This window comes from Falco peregrinus, chromosome 1, assembly GCF_023634155.1.
Source record: "Falco peregrinus isolate bFalPer1 chromosome 1, bFalPer1.pri, whole genome shotgun sequence".
Classification (NCBI taxonomy): domain Eukaryota; kingdom Metazoa; phylum Chordata; class Aves; order Falconiformes; family Falconidae; genus Falco; species Falco peregrinus.
The window spans coordinates 60,472,057-60,489,135 of NC_073721.1; the positions used below are offsets into that span (position 1 = coordinate 60,472,057).

Here is a 17,079-nt window from a genome sequence, read left to right on the forward strand (position 1 = left end):
ATCAGCTGCTGTCCTGTTACCTTGACATTAAAATCATTAGCTAGGTTATTAACGCAGTACAAATACTGACACTTCACGCTGTGTTCTAATGCTCTAACATTGTTAATAGGGAGATTGCCACAGGCAACTGCGATGGTGAGTTTAAAAAATGCTTGCAGCATAAAGTAGCCTAGGAGCACCTTGTTGCCAGTGCTACTTCCATTACAGAACAGCATGTCAAGCAACAACAGATCAGAGCTAGGACATTTGTGGGCCTGTGCATGGGGACGGGTAGAAGAAAAAAACATGCTGGGGTTGGTGGATGGGAGCAGACCCGATGGTTAGAATATAGGGTGTGGAGCATGAGGGAAGCAGGTGCTGAGACTATCAGGCGTTTGGGGTACAGAGTGCTTCGACTAGGAGCCCTGCAGGAGACAGAGTATATAGCAGTGTCAGGCTGTAGGGTGGTGAATGCTGCCACCAGAGTTCTGCCACAGCTAGTCCTGGCATGTCTTCTAGATGATGTTGCAGGATCCCTGATGGCTGTGAAAGGGGGACCACTGACAACTGTGTGACCTTTTCTCCAACCCTACCCGCAAGGAAAAAGCTCCAATGCCAAAATAACTACTCAGCACTGTACTATCTTGTCTAGCTATTCTTATACCACACTCAGTATATTAGGTATTATAGAACTGGCCAGAGTTCAAAATAAACTCATGTAACTACATGCAACTAAAATTATGTTTTGTTTCAGGTTTTAATTTAGTATTTTAAGAAAATACACTGAATGTTGCTGTACAAATATGAATTTTGGTGGGTTGTTTTTGCTATAAGCCTCACTAGTTTCAGGCTATTCAGCGTCACTTCTTGTCATGGGGAAGACTAGAACCATTTCTTAAATACAGATAAAACGTCACCTTCTGGCTAAACTTTGTCACACTTCTGCTCATGATGAACAAAGTTTGCAAGACTGTGAATAAATAGCTTGGCTTTTTTGACATACACCATTTAGATCCTTGGAAACTAGTCAATTGTAGTTAAACATGGCAAAATCTGTAATTAGCTACTGAAGTGACTGACTATGCTGTCTGCTATGCCTTCTTCCCAGTGATAAGTACTTTCTTATGTTCTAAATAATTTACGTTAGTTCAGGGATAATATTTTTAAGATTTCAGATAAATTGTATGGAACTAGTCTAACCAGTGTGTGGTGAGGACATACCTGATTTGAGGTCATAGTCGGGAAATATAAAGCGTAGACTCCCAGAACACATTTCTGTAGAAGAGTTAGAGATGATAGTGAAGAAGTCATCCACAAGAACTGCAGCTGCCAGTGGTAAACCTCGTGTTGACAAATTGAGAAGCCATCTGACAGAAAGTACCCACTGCTGTATGTTCAATGCAAGTTTTCATCAGGCTTCATCTATCTAGCATCTGAACTCAGCCAGATAATGGGAACCTGGATTTGTTGGAAAGAACCAAAAAGTTTTAGCTACATAGTATCTCCTTTCTCTTCTACTTTTAGCAGTCTTAAAGAGTATGGAAAAGGTGGTGGAAGAAAATGTAATCACCAAGGTACTTTGCTCCCCCTTCCCCTTCACAGGAACAAAAGCTCAGGTGGATGTTACTATGCTTTGGTTGTGGCCTTAAAAGAGTTCAACATACATTTTTCTTACTATAAAGTCCAGTGGCTGCACTTTTTAATCTGAGTAAATATGACATGTTTACCTGTATGGCAAGGTTTTGGTAGCAGTGGGGGGTGGTGCAGTAGTGGCTTCTGTGAGAAGCTGCCAGAAGCTTCCCCTGTGTCCGATGGAGCCAATGCCAGACGGCTCCAAGACGGACTGACCACTGGCCAAGCCCAAGCCCACCAGTGATGGTGGCAGTGCCTGTGGTATAGAGTATTTAAGAAGGAGGGGAAAATAAATTTAAAAACCCAAAACCTAACTGCAGCCCGAGCAAGGAGTGAGAAAGTGTGAGAGCAACAGCTCTGCAGACACCCAGGTCAGTAGAGGAGGAGGAGGAGGAGGTGCTCCAGGCACCAGAGCAGAGATTCTCCTGCAGCCCGTGATGAAGACCATGGTGAGGCAGGCTGTCCCCCTCAGCCCATGGAGGTCCATGGTGGAGCAGATCTCCACCTGCAGCCTGGGGAGGGTTCCACGCTGGAGCAGGTAGATGCACCCGAAGGAGGCTGTGACCCTGTGGACAGCCTGTGCTGGAGCAGCTCCTGACAGGACCTGTGGCCCTGTGGGGAGAGGAGCCCCGGCTGGGGCAGGTTTGCTGGCAGGACTTGTGACTCCGGGGGGGGCCCACACTGGGGCAGTCTGTTCCTGAAGGACTGCACCCTGTGGGAGAGACCCAGACTTTATTTCTAATTATCCTACTCTGATTTGGTTGGCAATAAATTAAACTAATTTCCTCCAAGCTGAGTCTGTTTTGCCCGTGACAGGTTTTTTTTTTTTGCTGAGTGGTCTCCCTGTCTTGACCCGTGAAACTTTCATTGTATTTTCACTCCCTTGCCCAGTTGAGGAGGGGGAGTGATAGAGGGGCTTGGTGGGCACCAGGCATCCAGCCAGGGTCAACCCACCACAAGGAGGTAGGTAAGTTATGGAGTCCAGGTAAGAAATTCTGCTTAAGGTTATCCTATACTATGCAACAGAACATGGGAAATCAGAAGCAGTGTAGCTTGGATTAACGTTGGTGTATTGCTTTTGAGACCTGAACTGATGTCTTTCTGCATCTGTGTTAGGTGTACGGAGAGTTACTCATTGAACATCCTTTTCATTTCAATAGAATTCTGTGTGCAGAAAAGGATGAAAATACACCCTTGGTTTTCTACAGCAAGATTCTGTTCTGTCCCAGTTTTCCCTCCTGGGTTTGTTTCTGGGGAGGAATTGCCCTGTGCTTCAGTATTTTCGTTGATTTATGTATGTGAAGAGCGATGAAGACATCTTTTTTCTTCCTTTGTCGAAAGTATTATGTTCACTAACTTTCACGTCTCCCAGAATGTTCTTGTTTTAATTTATTCCTTTGCTATAAAAGTGATTACTGCTATTTTCCCCTTTCAGTGATTTTAACCTCAATTCCACATTTGAATGTCTGTTTTAGGAGAGAGTGGTGGCTTTTTCTTAGTTTTGTCCATCTGTGGAGGGTGTCCCTGATAAACTGCATAAATGCCAACCCTGCGAGGCTATAGGCCAACATAATAAATGAGAACTTGCATCAAAGCTTGCACCCTGGCTGGAGGGGGGAGTAAGGGAGAATAAAATTAAAGATATAAAGAATAAAATAAAAATCTGACGATGCAATTTCCAAGCTTATACAAACTTAAAAAAACCCAAGAAAACAAACCCTCCACCTTTCCACTTCTTAGTGTTTAATTGGGTTTTCAGAAAAGTAGACAATATCTCACAAATGAGTGAATTGATTTCTTAATCTGGCTCGTCAATGCAGGGAAATTTACTGTTTTGTCTATCGGTCTTGAAATAACATGCCTTGACTTGGAATATGTACCTTGTTCACCCAAGCAGATGCATCTAGCCATGAGCTCTCAAAGGGCCAACAAGGAAAGAAATCTATCTCAACAGAAACAATACTTAGATGTAACAATCCGTGTATGTGCAGAACCATGTATACACTAATTGAAGTGCACTAATATTATTGTTTCTCTTGGGAAATTAATGTAGATGTTACTTTTCTACTTAATTTCTTCTCTTTTTGAATTACTGGAAAGTAGTTCTTCTTGGAGAGATGCAGCAGCTTTTATGTTACATTTTTCTGTTAGCCCTGCTACTTGGTGGGTTCTAGTTACATTGCCCTTCATAACTCCTTTTGTTTGGAGACTAGATTTATTTTTCTTTTTGTCTAAATAGCAAGGAAAATTTACTAGCTTTACTAAACGTGGTAGTTACATAATACGCTTCAAAAAGTAAATAAAAAGTTTGTTGTTTGTTTTTTTTAAAAAAAGATTTCTGTTTGATGATATTCTCGATCTGTTTCTGTACAGGATTTCCCACTGGGCTTAGAAACTATAGCAAGATGCAGAGTTCTGTTTTCAAGTATGCATAAGCATATCTGGGATTCCATGCACTGGGGAAAAAAAATTAGCTTATTTTAGAATGTGATCCAGTGTCAAGAAACTGGGGTGGACTTCACAAAATTTCTTCCCTCCCTTAAACACTTACCAATGATATGCAACACCCATAGAGGTGGTTAGAAGACAGCTAGCTTTTGTGTTGAGAAGCACAGAACATAATGCTCAGTTAGCAACAGATTTCCCTGCAGAGGAAAGCAAAATGACCAGAAGTCTTGTTTCCCCTCTGCTTATGCTTAAATTGACCTCTTGGAATCTAGCTGACCTGCTCTTTTGAATTGTCTGTTCCTCAGGACTCTTTAATTAAAACTGTGCTTTCTCAGTTTAAACAGCCCCTGCAGAGTTCTGCTGTGAGGCTTCATAAGGTCAACATATGCCTCTCCCAACCCCCATGGCTTTCATGTCTTGTTGGTTCTCTGTTTTTAATTAAAAAGATTTTTCCTTAAATGCTTTCCAGCCAATTAGAGAAATTTTGCACTGAGAAACTTGTTCCAGGCCTGATGTATTGAGAAGTGAACAGAAAGCTCAGTCAGGACCATTGGCACTTTTTTCTAGAGCGCCAGCTTTTGCTGGTGCTTTTCAACAGCTTTTCTCTCTTTTTTTTTTTTTTTTTTTTTTTTTTTTTTTTTTTCTCCACACCCCCTTACCCCCCTGGCAATTTAAAATTGCTTCCAGCAAAAATAGCTGCTGTTTGATACCTTAGATGTAGCCCTGGAATTGTTCAACACCAGATACAGGATCTTTTCCTTCCACTCTGGGGTGATTGTTACTTTATTTAGACGCACGTGGCACAGAACTGCTGCAGAAAGTATGTTGGACTTTATTCGTTGAGGATCCTTTTTGCAGACTCGTACCTCCCCTTCAGACAAAAAGTACTGTTACTGCTCTTATTGAAATAAAATCTTATAAACTCGCCTTGTTTCTTTCACATCCATCACATGGGGTAATGGCTGCCTCTTCGCTTCTGCGTACTTGAATTAGGAAATTAGAAGCCTGACCACCTCTGGAGCTTGCAGAAGGGAGGCTTACCATAGCCACACACACATGGAATGAGTCACAGAGTAAGAAGAGCGGTGTGTCTCTCTGACTAGTTCTTCTTGAGTTTGCCGGGAAGGCTAAATTCCTTATAAGAATTAAAGAAATGTCCTATGCATATGAGTCATGTAACCTGGAGACTGAGAAGAACTAGAAGGACCACTGTTACCACAGCTCTTTATTGAAAGATGCTATTTTAATGCATTTTGCTGACAAGATTACTTTCTTGAGGTTCCAAAACCCCTTCCTTCACTAGTGTCATTCTAATGCTTCCACATGTAACTCTTTATATTAATATAAATTCCTCCCTCTTTTTTTTTTTTTTTATTCCCTCCCTTGTAAGCTGTTACACTCGTCTCCATTTATAGCTTAGCCAATCTGTTTGGTGTGATGCATAAAGCAATAGAGTGATGATCACAGCAAATGTCAGAATCTTCTGCCCTTTCCCTTCTGTTATTAAAATCAAATCAGATCTCTATACCATGTTATTGTAGGAGAGTTTTTATGAATCAGTAAGGTCTCGTAGTATGTCCTAAAGATAATTAAGCTGTGGGTTTTAATGTAGTGTTCTCTGGAAGCTTATCCTGCAGTGAAATAGCCTTGGTTGAAATGATTGATCTCCAGCCTTTATTCACTTCGTGGTTCCTTTGCCCCACAATTATACCTGTTGCTATTTATGATTTATCAGCGTAGCTCTGCCTGGAACCACTGATGACTGGAATATCAGGATTTCTGAAGATGAGGAAAAATAACTGGAGGATTAAATTTTAGACACGGTGAGGTATATCTACAAGTATTGTAAGTTAAAACATTTACATTACGTAGATCTAAATGCAAATGATTACTGCAGCTTAGACGTAGTAGCATGGGGTCAGTGATGAAGTCTTCATCTAGCCTCTCCCTGCACTCAGCTCATACCATTCTGTCCATGCGGTTTGTGAAATTAATAGTAGTATACTGGAAGTCGTCTTTATCTAACCAGGTTTTGGGTTTCCCCCTCAGTATTACATTTCCTTTCGACTATATCTCTGTACCTGCAACAGCTCATCTTAATTTCCAAATGTTTTTTCAACTGGCTATTTTGTATCTTTTGACAGTTCTTCACCAGTTGTGTCATTGGCAAATTGAATTAATATGTTCTTTACTTTTTGTCCCAGTTGAGTGAAGCATTCAGATGAGCTTACGTACAGTGATTACTTTTGCATTCTGCTAAGCAATTATCCAAAATTCAACTGGTAATTATTATTACCATTTGCTTTGCAGTCTTTTGGCAAGTTTCCCATCCCTATGACAGCATTCTCATTCAAACCAACAGAAATGGATTTTTTCAATTAAGACTTTTTTAGGTTCCAATGTGGGACTGAAGAGTTAGTATTCCAGATTGTGGGGAAGTTCCCTGGAATTAAACTAGTTATAAATTGTGTGATCTGGGCTGGGATTCTGAATGCTCCGTGTTTCCACTTAAGTCTATCTCTTGTCTCACTTCTGACAAGTCTTGAGAGATCTGTGCACTGCATATGCATAGGCGATCATCCAGTAGAAGGTCTATGAAGCATTAGCTTTATTAGCTAGCATGTTTTGTGTTTCTGGTCTGCTCTTTGGCAGCAGAGATATTGAAAGGGAGAGAAGGAGGTAGAGAAACGAGATTAAAATCTTGTGTTCTTTTAATTCCTTATACTGTGACTTTCTGTAAAGAGGCTGTAAGAAAATAAGAGCCCATGACCACTTTCAACCCACTGTTGGAGTTTAACCTACCCAAAGATGTGAAAGTGCCTGGACTGAGGAAAGAATTATCTTCATCCCTTGTCAGTGAACCATAAAACATACCACTCCCCATGCTGTTGGCTTCAAGAGTATGTCTGTGCTGTGTAATGCAATGTTTGTATAGACAGTATAAGCTCAGGGTTGGTATTTCCATATGGTACAACTCAGCACTATCTCAAGATACTAGCTTGGGTCCTGGAAGCTGCAGAGCTGTATTTCTTTTACAGCAGCCTGAGACTAGCTAATCTGTCTCAGCAGGTCAGCTAACACATGGGGAGTATTGTTATGGTGTGTCCACTTAGCTCCTTGCTGCAGAATAAATAAACTCTTGCATCTCGGTTGAGCTACTGTGAGCAGTGTACGATGCAGTCTGACAAAGAGCACTACAAAGAGCATGTGTGTTCTGGTTCACTGTGAACAGAAGAGTAAGGACCCTCCTTTACATACATGCGATTACTTCTTCTAAGTAGCCTAGGTGCTAGAGAAGCCATAAGTGAAGAGATAACTACCTTTTTTAATATCTATCTTGAAGTATGGTTGTCCAGCTGCACAGAAAATCTCTGAACCAGTAGTAATTGTGTCTCTGTTGTCCCAGCTGCATCTTGTAGGTTTTCTCTCTGGTGGTCTCGTTATTCGTAGTTTCCGTTATCACAAATTCATTTCCTAGCTTTCCTAAGTTAACTTGCCTGATTTATATACCGTGCTCCTCACTCTAGAGTCTGTCTCCCCTATTGGGTCATGCAGGCCTGACCTGTATCTAGAAGCTTTTTGCCTGTTGGTTGATTGTGTATTTGCACAACTACTGTCTTTCACCCTCTGTTCTTCCCCTTCATATATTAGTTATACTCACAAAAACTTTAAATTCAGTTAATCTTGTAAAATAAGCTTGGGAGTGCCATTTATTTCATGTGAGGAACTGATTTTTCCTTATGGTGTTAAAAGGACTGATGTGAACTGAATTCTGTTTCTGTAACTATGTTACTGAACTCTTCCAGCAAACCTTGTCTTGTTGAGCAAGATAATTGGTACCTACAAACTCATAATCACTTAGGAATTCCCTACTCTGTGCTTCGTTCTGAGGCCTTGCTGTCATTCAGTATGTCTATGTTTGACTAAAGGTGTGGTGTTGAATTAGTTTAGATAAACAGTACAGCTGTGCTTATGTGTAGTTCTTGCATCACTTTAAAGTTGCCTTACGTCCAGAAATGTCGGTAAATCTGGTTTAAATCAGTATGATCATGAATAAAGGTGTTGTATATGATTAAAAGAATTGTTGGTTTATGCTCTGCTACGTGCCTTTCAAGAACCTTAGATGAGTATCAGCATGAAGTGATCTGCATGCATGATTACTACTTTGATATACCACTACTACTTTGTGAAATGGGAATAAAGTAGTACTATGGAAAACCTGTAATCTGCAAATGAGTTATGAAATGTAGTAGGCAATATTTATAAATTAAGCTTGATCCATTTTGAATTTGTTGCAGGGACGTAATTCGGGTGAGGTACAGACTGATACCTTCCTTTATTAGCTGAGCTGAGAGTGATTTGCATTCCCTGCTCTTACTAAACATGCATCTTATCACCTCCATTGGCACAATGGACCTTTCTTCAGCTTGGAGGAGGAGATACTTGAATATCAATGAGCTCTTCTCATCCCCTTTTTCCCTCTGGAGCCATATCCCATGGGAATCTTCAAAGCAGATCTCTGAATACATTGCAGTCTGCTCTCCTAAAACTCAGGGTTGTGGTCCTGCTTTTTGCCGGGTAGATAAATTCCTGAAAGCTTAATGAAATGGTTTTCAGGTATAAAGACAAAGACCTTAGAAATACTTCAGGCATAGGAAAAACTTCCATAGAAGTTTACACCTTCCTAGACTTCAGTGTCAGTTAGCCAAAACCCACAAATCTGTAGGATAAAAGCTTTACTAGTTATAGTGCTCACAGAGATACTTGTCAAATCTTGTCTTCTCTGACGTTTTCCTACATTAAGCTTTAGTCCTAGGTGCAGTCAAAATTGACGTCAGCTGATTTAGTAAACTGGTATAGATTCCCCAGTAGAAGTTGTAAAGGAGTAACCTGGTGAACCTGGTGTTGCTTAATAGAAGCAATAGAATCAAGAGGGGCTGAAGAGTACACAGGAGTGCATAGTAAACCTAAATGAAACCAAACATTTAAGAAGGAATGTTTTGGGTTTTTTGTCTGTTGGAAAGTGCAAGTATGTCACGTTCCAAAGTCTTACTAGTGTTTGTTTTCATAGAGGGAGGAGAGATGTTCGGAAAGGCAGTATTGTCCTGAATGGAATTTCAACCCTTCCCCTTTCGTTCTTTTGCACCATAGGACAAACTTTCATTCTGAACTATATTCATCCCTACCTCTAGTCTGCTCTTTACCTGCCTATTTTTTTATTATTTTCTATCATTATACTATCATCCTGTGTTTATTTGTCTGTTCTTATTATCTGTTTCTCAAATACTGGTTCCCTTCTAGCCCAGGTATCTGGTTATCTATTACTACTTTGCTCTTTACTCCTGCTGGAGTTAAGTTATTGTATGTTCAAAGTTCTTACCTACCTTCCAGTCAAATTTCACTTACATAATTTCCAGAATAACTTACACATTGTCTGAAAGGACTTCAAGCTGTTTCTGCATCACTATCTTACGTCAGAAACAAAGCTGTTTCTTTATTTCCTCTTTCTCTCGTGCCTACTCCCCATGCTGCTAATAGGTATTTCTTCATTTCTGCCAGCAGTGGCAGAGGGATGGCTGTGCTATGCCAAGTTACAACACAATGCGGGTGCTAGTCAATACCATTAGGATACTGACCAGTTAATATTGCAGCTTATTCCTGAAAAAAAATTATTTTTTCTGTCTACTCTGATTGGAAACGTCTTTTATCAAACCCTTGAAATGACGAGCAGGCATAATTGTCCTTTAAGGTGCTGAGAAGTGTTTCATGGCTTTCTTCTGTGATGGACAGAACCTCAAATGTGATGTCTCAGTTTCAGAATGCTGATTAATGATGATGCTTTTCTGTACCTGCTGTCTGAGGATCTCCTGGTATTTTACAGATGTTAAGGAATGAAGCTTCCCAAGTACCTTGGCAATACTATTTTCACTGTACTGTTCCAGGAAGTGAGACAGAGAAATGAATTGACTAGCTGAAGTTCACATAGAGGCAAAACCAAGATGTGTGGCTTTTTGATATTATGAATTCAATTTTATATGCTAAAATTGTATTTTTCTTACAGATAAGCCTTCTTTTACCCTGAGACAAGTAGGAAAACACATGCTAGTATAAGGCAGTATCATTTAGACAAATTGTTTGTAAGAATCTGTCATCTTTTTTCTTTTAAGAAATTTTGAGAATAATCATTGCCTTACTCAGAATAGTAGATCACTGTGCGTGTCCTACATGGGATGACGTACAGTGGTTTTTTAGCTGTTTTCAAGCGTGACGTTATAATGCCCTTCCCTACTTACTTCTCTAGCCAAAGTCTTTAGAGCAAGATAGAAGGCCAGATTAGTTAACATGTGTCATCAAGTTCATTATCTCTGTTGTAGAACCACATGCTCAGTGTCACTTTCACAACAATCCTTCTCTCTTCAGGAGCGGAAGGCAATGTGTGTGCATTAGTAATGTATACTCTCTGAAAGTACCTAGGCTCCTAAGCGTTCTGGTATTTAGCTGGTAACTGTATCACTTGGAAAGCCAATCTCAGCGTGCAGAAGCTGCTTGCTTCTAAAGTAAAATTGGCAAGAGATTTTCCTGTTTGAAGGAGCTCAAAATAGAAACTACTTTATATGCTGGAGTGTCTTCTTTATTCATCTTCCCTCATTGTAAATTCAGAATATTTCCCTTTTGTATAGAGGTTGCAGGCTTTTGTTGTTTTTCCATAGCTTCAAAGTACTAACTAGTAGAGTCTTGTTCAAGCATGTTTTTCTTCAAGGGACCACCTTATAAAAAAGCGTGCTGTTCGTTCCCCATAGGTCCAGTCTGCTAGGTGAGTTGCACATAATGTCTAGTGAAAGATTTCCTAAACACGTCTGTTCTGTGAAGGACCATCTTCTGAGTACTTTTCTTAAAACAGTGAAACACCGAAACCTGGAACTTGATCTGGCTCTGTTACTTCTCGCTGTTTATCTGGAAACACAGGCTTAAAAGCCAAGCTCTGGATCTGAAACCCAGCAAAGTGGGATTTTGGCATTTGCTCTCATGGGCTGCTGCACAGGGAAGTTGAGTATGTGCACTCGTGTAGCTAAAGCCAAAGCTGAAGAATACCTGCTAGAGCTTGTCCCTTGTGGCAGCTTGTGTCCATCATATCTTCTCCTATGAGTATACAAGTGTGATGCCCAAACTAGAAATCTATTTTTCACAGGCTTCTTTGGTAGCCAACAGATAATGCCTGATCCATAGTGCAGTTTTGAACAGTTCAGGTGGGATCCTGGCCAAAAGTCACTCTCTGGCAATCTTTTTCTTTATTGATTATGTTAGGAGTTTAGGTAGAGCAGCCTTTTCATTTAGGACCTAAGTTTGGTGCCTGATGTTAGGCAACACAAACATTACCCTTCCACTCTGCATTTCAAAGTTCAGATCAATAAGTTAAACCCTTAGGAAAATATGTCTTCCTAATGATGCTGTGTTATTTCATTTTAGTTTGGCACTCACTATTCCATAATGCTCATGAATAAACCTTTTAGGGAAGTTTTTGAATCCATGATGATTTTCTTCCTTTATAAATCTTCCATAACTTTTGTATCTAAAGTATCCCATAAGCAAAGCAAGTGAGAGTGAGTAGTATATTAAATCTTATTAGACTAGAGGAGTTAAGAAACAAATCAATAGTCACTGAAATAAAACTTGTAATTAAGTATTTCCTTTGAATCCTAGCTAAGACATCCTGCAGAACTAATTTTAAAGGAAAAAAATAATCCAGTGAAATACTATGTATCTGTTTCTCAGAAAGTACACACTGCCAGTTTAGCAATTGTGGTGAATTGCCTCTGGCTGGACACGAGATGCCCACCAAAGCTGCTCTGTCACTCCTCCTCCTCAGCTGGATGGGGGAGAGAAAATACAACAAAAGGCTCAGGGGTTGAGATAAGAATGGGGAGAGATCACTCACCAATTACCCTCACGGGCAAAATAGGCTAGGGTCACAGCCTCCTTTGGGTGCACCCCCTTGCTCCAGCGTGGGACCCTCCCCAGGCTGCAGGTGGAGATCTGCTCCACCATGGACCTCCATGGGCTGAGGGGGACAGCCTGCCTCACCATGGTCTTCATCACGGGCTGCAGGAGAATCTCTGCTCCGGTGCCTGGAGCACCTCCTCCTCCTCCTCCTCCTCCTCCTCCTCCTCCTCCTCCTCCTCTACTGACCTGGGTGTCTGCAGAGCTGTTGCTCTCACACTTTCTCACTCCTTGCTCGGGCTGCAGTTGTGTGGTTGGGTTTTTGTGTTGGGTTTTTTGTTGGTTTTTTTAATTGATTTTCCCCCTCCTTCTTAAATACTCTATACCACAGGCACTGCCACCATCGCTGATGGGCTTGGGCTTGGGCTTGGCCAGCGGTGGGTCTGTCTTGGAGCCATCTGGCATTGGCTCCATCGGACACAGGGGAAGCTTCTGGCAGCTTCTCACAGAAGCCACTTCTGTAGTGGCCCCCCACGGCCCCCCTTGCCATTCAAACTCAATATACAGATGTAGCAATTAAACATGGTTAATAAGGGAAGCAGGTTTTTTAAGATGTAATACAGCTACTGAAAACTTTGTTCATTATTTCTTTTAGCTTTGTCTTTTAGAAGAATGTATCTGCACCATCCCTTTACACACCCTCACATGCACATGCAAAGTGTGGAGCTTTGTTTTATAATGTCTTAGACTGATTTAAAATAAACTGCATTAGTTCTTTGGTACTCAAAATATTATTTCAGGTAAGAGGCATGCTTTAGGTGTATGTAAAGTGAATCCATAGGCAAATAGCCAACGCTGAATAGAAATCTGACATTTTTTTGTTGATGGCAAGTGGCATTTTTCTCCCTTCTGTGCTCTCTTGGTTGTATTTCATCTGCTGGAGTAAATGTGAGACAAGCAAAGAAATTCAAACTGGCAACTCCTGAATCCTAATCTTGTTAATGTGGGACTTGGAGCAAATCACTTAATCTCAATGTACCTTTGTTTTTCTATTTATAACCTGGATTTCCACCTGTTGGATTAAATTAAGTAGTCCTTGGATGTATAGGTTTTGGCTGGATAGGTAAAACTTGAGACTACGTAGGTATCAGTATAGATCAAATTTGATGGAACCAAGGCCTTAATGAGCTCTCACTTCTTTATTAGTGGTAAGCAGTTAATTTTAGACAGATGCATGTAAACTTCCTTGCAGCTTCTTTCCATTAAAATAATTTAACTCTTCTTTAAATACACAGAAAAGAGTGTGTAAAACAGTAAAAGCATTTGAAATTAAAAAACTTTAATATAAAAAAAACCCTTTAATATCAGTCTTCCTTTTCTTCTTCCCACCTCCCACTCCTCCTGTTCCCCAATTTAGACTCAGAAGTTTTTTCCTATGGGAATTTTTCTCCTTTTAATAGTTCTTTGGATGATATTAAAATCACTTCTGGAGGAAGGAAGAAAAGATTTTATGATAGTTAGAACTGGATTTCAAGAGCTATATCTATTAATGTGAAAACTAACCAAACCTGCCGTGAGGAAGTATGAAAGGCGCGGCTCCATTTGTTGTGGTTTGGTTGCGGGAGGTTGTCACGTGCAATGTATGCGATCATCAGGAAGTCTTTCAGACCTAGCATAATCTCAGCAGAGGGTGAGTTGGACCATTGATTTATTTTTTTTCAGCCAGACAGTTAAAATTTGTTACTTTGCTTCGACACTTTCCTTACTCTCTTTGAGTATTTGCCAAATGTTTAATTAAAAATTAGGTGTTGGTCAAATACATCTGATACTTAATTTGTGGATATTTGTATGATTCTATTTCTGATTGGTACAAGATGAACATATTAAAAACCTAAAACCTCGGGTTATGAAAGTGACATTGTAGAATCAAGTTGATGATTTTAATTTTTGAGGATTTTTTTACGTAACATGGATATAGGTGGAGAGGAGTTTTGCTTTTTACTCACTTGTGACAACTCTGCAGGGCACAGACTTCAGTGTTAGACCTCAGACCTTAGTATATGACAAGTGGTGCTCCTCAGGGGTCATTATTGGCACTGGTGCTGCTTAACATCTTTGTTGGCATGAACAGTGGGATTGAGTGCTCCCTTAGCAAGTTTGCTGACCATGCAAAGCTCTGTGGTGTGTTCAACATGCTGAAGGGAAGGGATGCCATCCAGAGGGACACTGACAGGTTTGAGAGGTGGACCCGTGCAAACCTCGTGGAGTCCAGCAAGGCCAAGTGCAAGGTCTTGCACGTGGGTCAGGGCAATCCCAAGCACGAATACAGGCTGGGTGGAGAATGGATTGAGAGCAGCCCTGAGGAGAAGGACTTGGGGGTGTTGGTAGATGAGAGGCTCAACGTGGCCTGGCAGCATGCACCTGCAGCCCAGAAAGCCACCCGTATCCTGGGCTGCATCAGAAGAAGCGCAGTCATCGGGCTGAGGGAGGCGATTCTCCCACTCGGCTCCACTCTTGCGAGGCCCCACCTGCAGTACTGCGTTCAGCTCTGGGGCTCCCAGCAGAAGGACGCAGACCTGTTGGAGTGAGTCCAGAGGAGGGCCACAAAGGATAGTCTGTGACCACAGGCTGGGAGAGCTGGGGTTATCCAGCCTGGGGAAGAGACGGCTCCAGGGAGACCTTACAGCAGCTCCCAGTACCTAAAGGGGCCGACAGGAAAGGTGGAGAGGGGCTTTTTACAAGGGCATGGAGTGATAGGACAAGGGGGGGATGGCTTTAAAATGAAAGAGGATAGATTTTCATTAGCTATCAGGAAGAAATTCTTCCCTGTGAGGGTGGCGAGGCACTGGCAGAGGCTGCCCAGAGCAGCTGTGGGTGCCCCATCCCTGGCAGTGTCCCAGGCCAGGCTGGACGGGGCTGGGGGCAACCTGGGCTGGTGGGAGGTGTCCCTGCCCGTGGCGGGGGGGTGGGAGCTAGGTGGTCTTCAAGGTCCCTTCCAACCCAATCTATGTATTCAGTCACTCCCAAGGAATGGCTGTAAGGTATTTTGAGAAGAAGCTTAGGTAAGTGTTAAATTAATCTAATATTTTAAGCAGCCTCAAAACACTGGATATTTGTTTGCTAGTAAGTTAATTCTCTATGTATGTAAATAATTAGAAAATTATTTGACTTGCAAGGGCATTTGCAGGCAACATAGCAAAAGGAATTTACATAATGCCTAAAGTTACACAACAGTGATCAATATGAAACCAGAGTGTAGTTGTAATTGACTCTGGAGGAGCCTGAATCATCAGGGAGTTAACTTTGGGTCATCAAACATACTCCTTACAGCCTAGTCTGTGTGGAACATTATTGTTCAAGTTATGGACAGAAGTTATTCTAAAATCTTATTCTCAGGCTAGGTAGCTTTTTGAGGAAATACAAGCAAAAATAAATAAATCCAAGATGAAATAGCTTGTATGTCTGCAGAAGAGATGATTTAAAGAATGCGTCAAGAGAATTTTCTTCAAAATCCCGAGTTTTTAAGTTACGGAGGTATCCAGGAGTGACTTTTCTACTCTTCAGGAACCTTGTTTGGGTAACTTTGAAGTTGAAATGGTTTCAAGGTAAATGCAGATATGACAGACTAATATTATCCTTGAGCTGTAAAGAAAAATTAACATTATAGTTGCCTTCTGTGATGATTTTGAGGCAAAACAAAGCTAAATAAGCAAAACAGCAACACTGAAATAATTGTAAGTGACAACGTCTCACAGAAAATACCTTAGATTTAGACTCTGAGACTGGCTCCCATCTTCTGTAATTGGAAGTGCAACACAGAACTTCTTGAGACTTGAATGCAACTGGAGCAGTGTACAGGCTGCTGATTTTTCTGCACAAGTATTTATTTTCCCTTTGCTAACCAATGGATTGTCCAGATACATGCTTAGTACAGTGTTCTTCTATCATTTCACTGCCTCTGTAATGAATTGTTTTAAAGCTTATTTTTAACTCAGATCACTTTGGTAATCAGGTATATGACACAGCTACTCAAACAGCTGGTTTGGCAAACTGAAAGAGCAGTGAACTGTGCCAGATGAGGTGGAGGTGAGAAATTGTTAAGTTTGCTACCAAGGAAATAGATACTGGTATTCAATCTTCAGTGTACAAATTGAAACCTATCTGATGAAATACACATGCTTTTGTTCTACTGAATGCTATGTGTATGTTTCAGCTGATTCTTAGAACTATAAACATGATCATTTGCAATTTTTCACTACATTGTTTTAAACAAAAAATTTCAAACAAAAATATTTGTATGAAAAATCAGGACTTGCGTCTAGTCCCGGTGTCTCTACTTTAATATAGAAGCAGGCCACAAAATACAAATGTGATTCTAATAGAAAACTTGAAAAAAATTTATTCAATTACTTTTAACCAACATACTCTACCTCTCCTTGCCATGGTAGTTATAAATGAAAACTAATTCTGGTTTAAAGCTCCCCTTCGCCTACCAGACTAAGTTAAGTAGCTTTTGATGGATGTCTGACATAAAATTACACAATGAATGTAGCAGGAAGTGAGGAAGTTTGGGCATAAGTGACAGTAAATGCTGTTGACTTATTTATAATGCTGAAATGAAAATCAATAAATTAGGGGAGGGGAAGAACTCTTGCGTGGTGTTTAATCCAAGCTGAGCTGGATTTTGGGTAGGCTATCATTACAAACAACCTTTTTTTCTTTTTTTTTCCTTCTCTTTTTTTCTTCCCCCCTTCTCCTAAAACCACCAGAAGATGAACAGCACATACATATTCTTCTCTGAAATCATGCCAGTGGATCAGACCCAAATGGATGAATGGGACGAGATGGAAATTAATTGGGTGAATTTTCACAGAATTCAGTTTATGCTTTAACTACTTCAGATTCCACTAGAGTTAATATCTTTGAAAGCTGTTGCAGAGTTTGTCTTCCCATATTTGCATGCATAACTATATTCTTTCTTTTCCAGTCCTGCTAGCATACAGGTGAGATCCTGACAGGATACTGTGTTCTCCAGTTTTAGCCTGGTCTGGATGTTACTTGTACAAGAAATCCTTTTGTTCT

The 17,079-nt window shown here is 40.7% G+C and overlaps 1 protein-coding gene across 1 annotated transcript in view; it reads left to right on the top strand.

The window, feature by feature from the left end:
- CSTPP1 (centriolar satellite-associated tubulin polyglutamylase complex regulator 1) overlaps positions 1-17,079 on the top strand; it is an 85,185-nt gene that overhangs the window by 28,424 nt on the left and 39,682 nt on the right. The gene's annotated exons all lie outside the window — the stretch shown is intronic.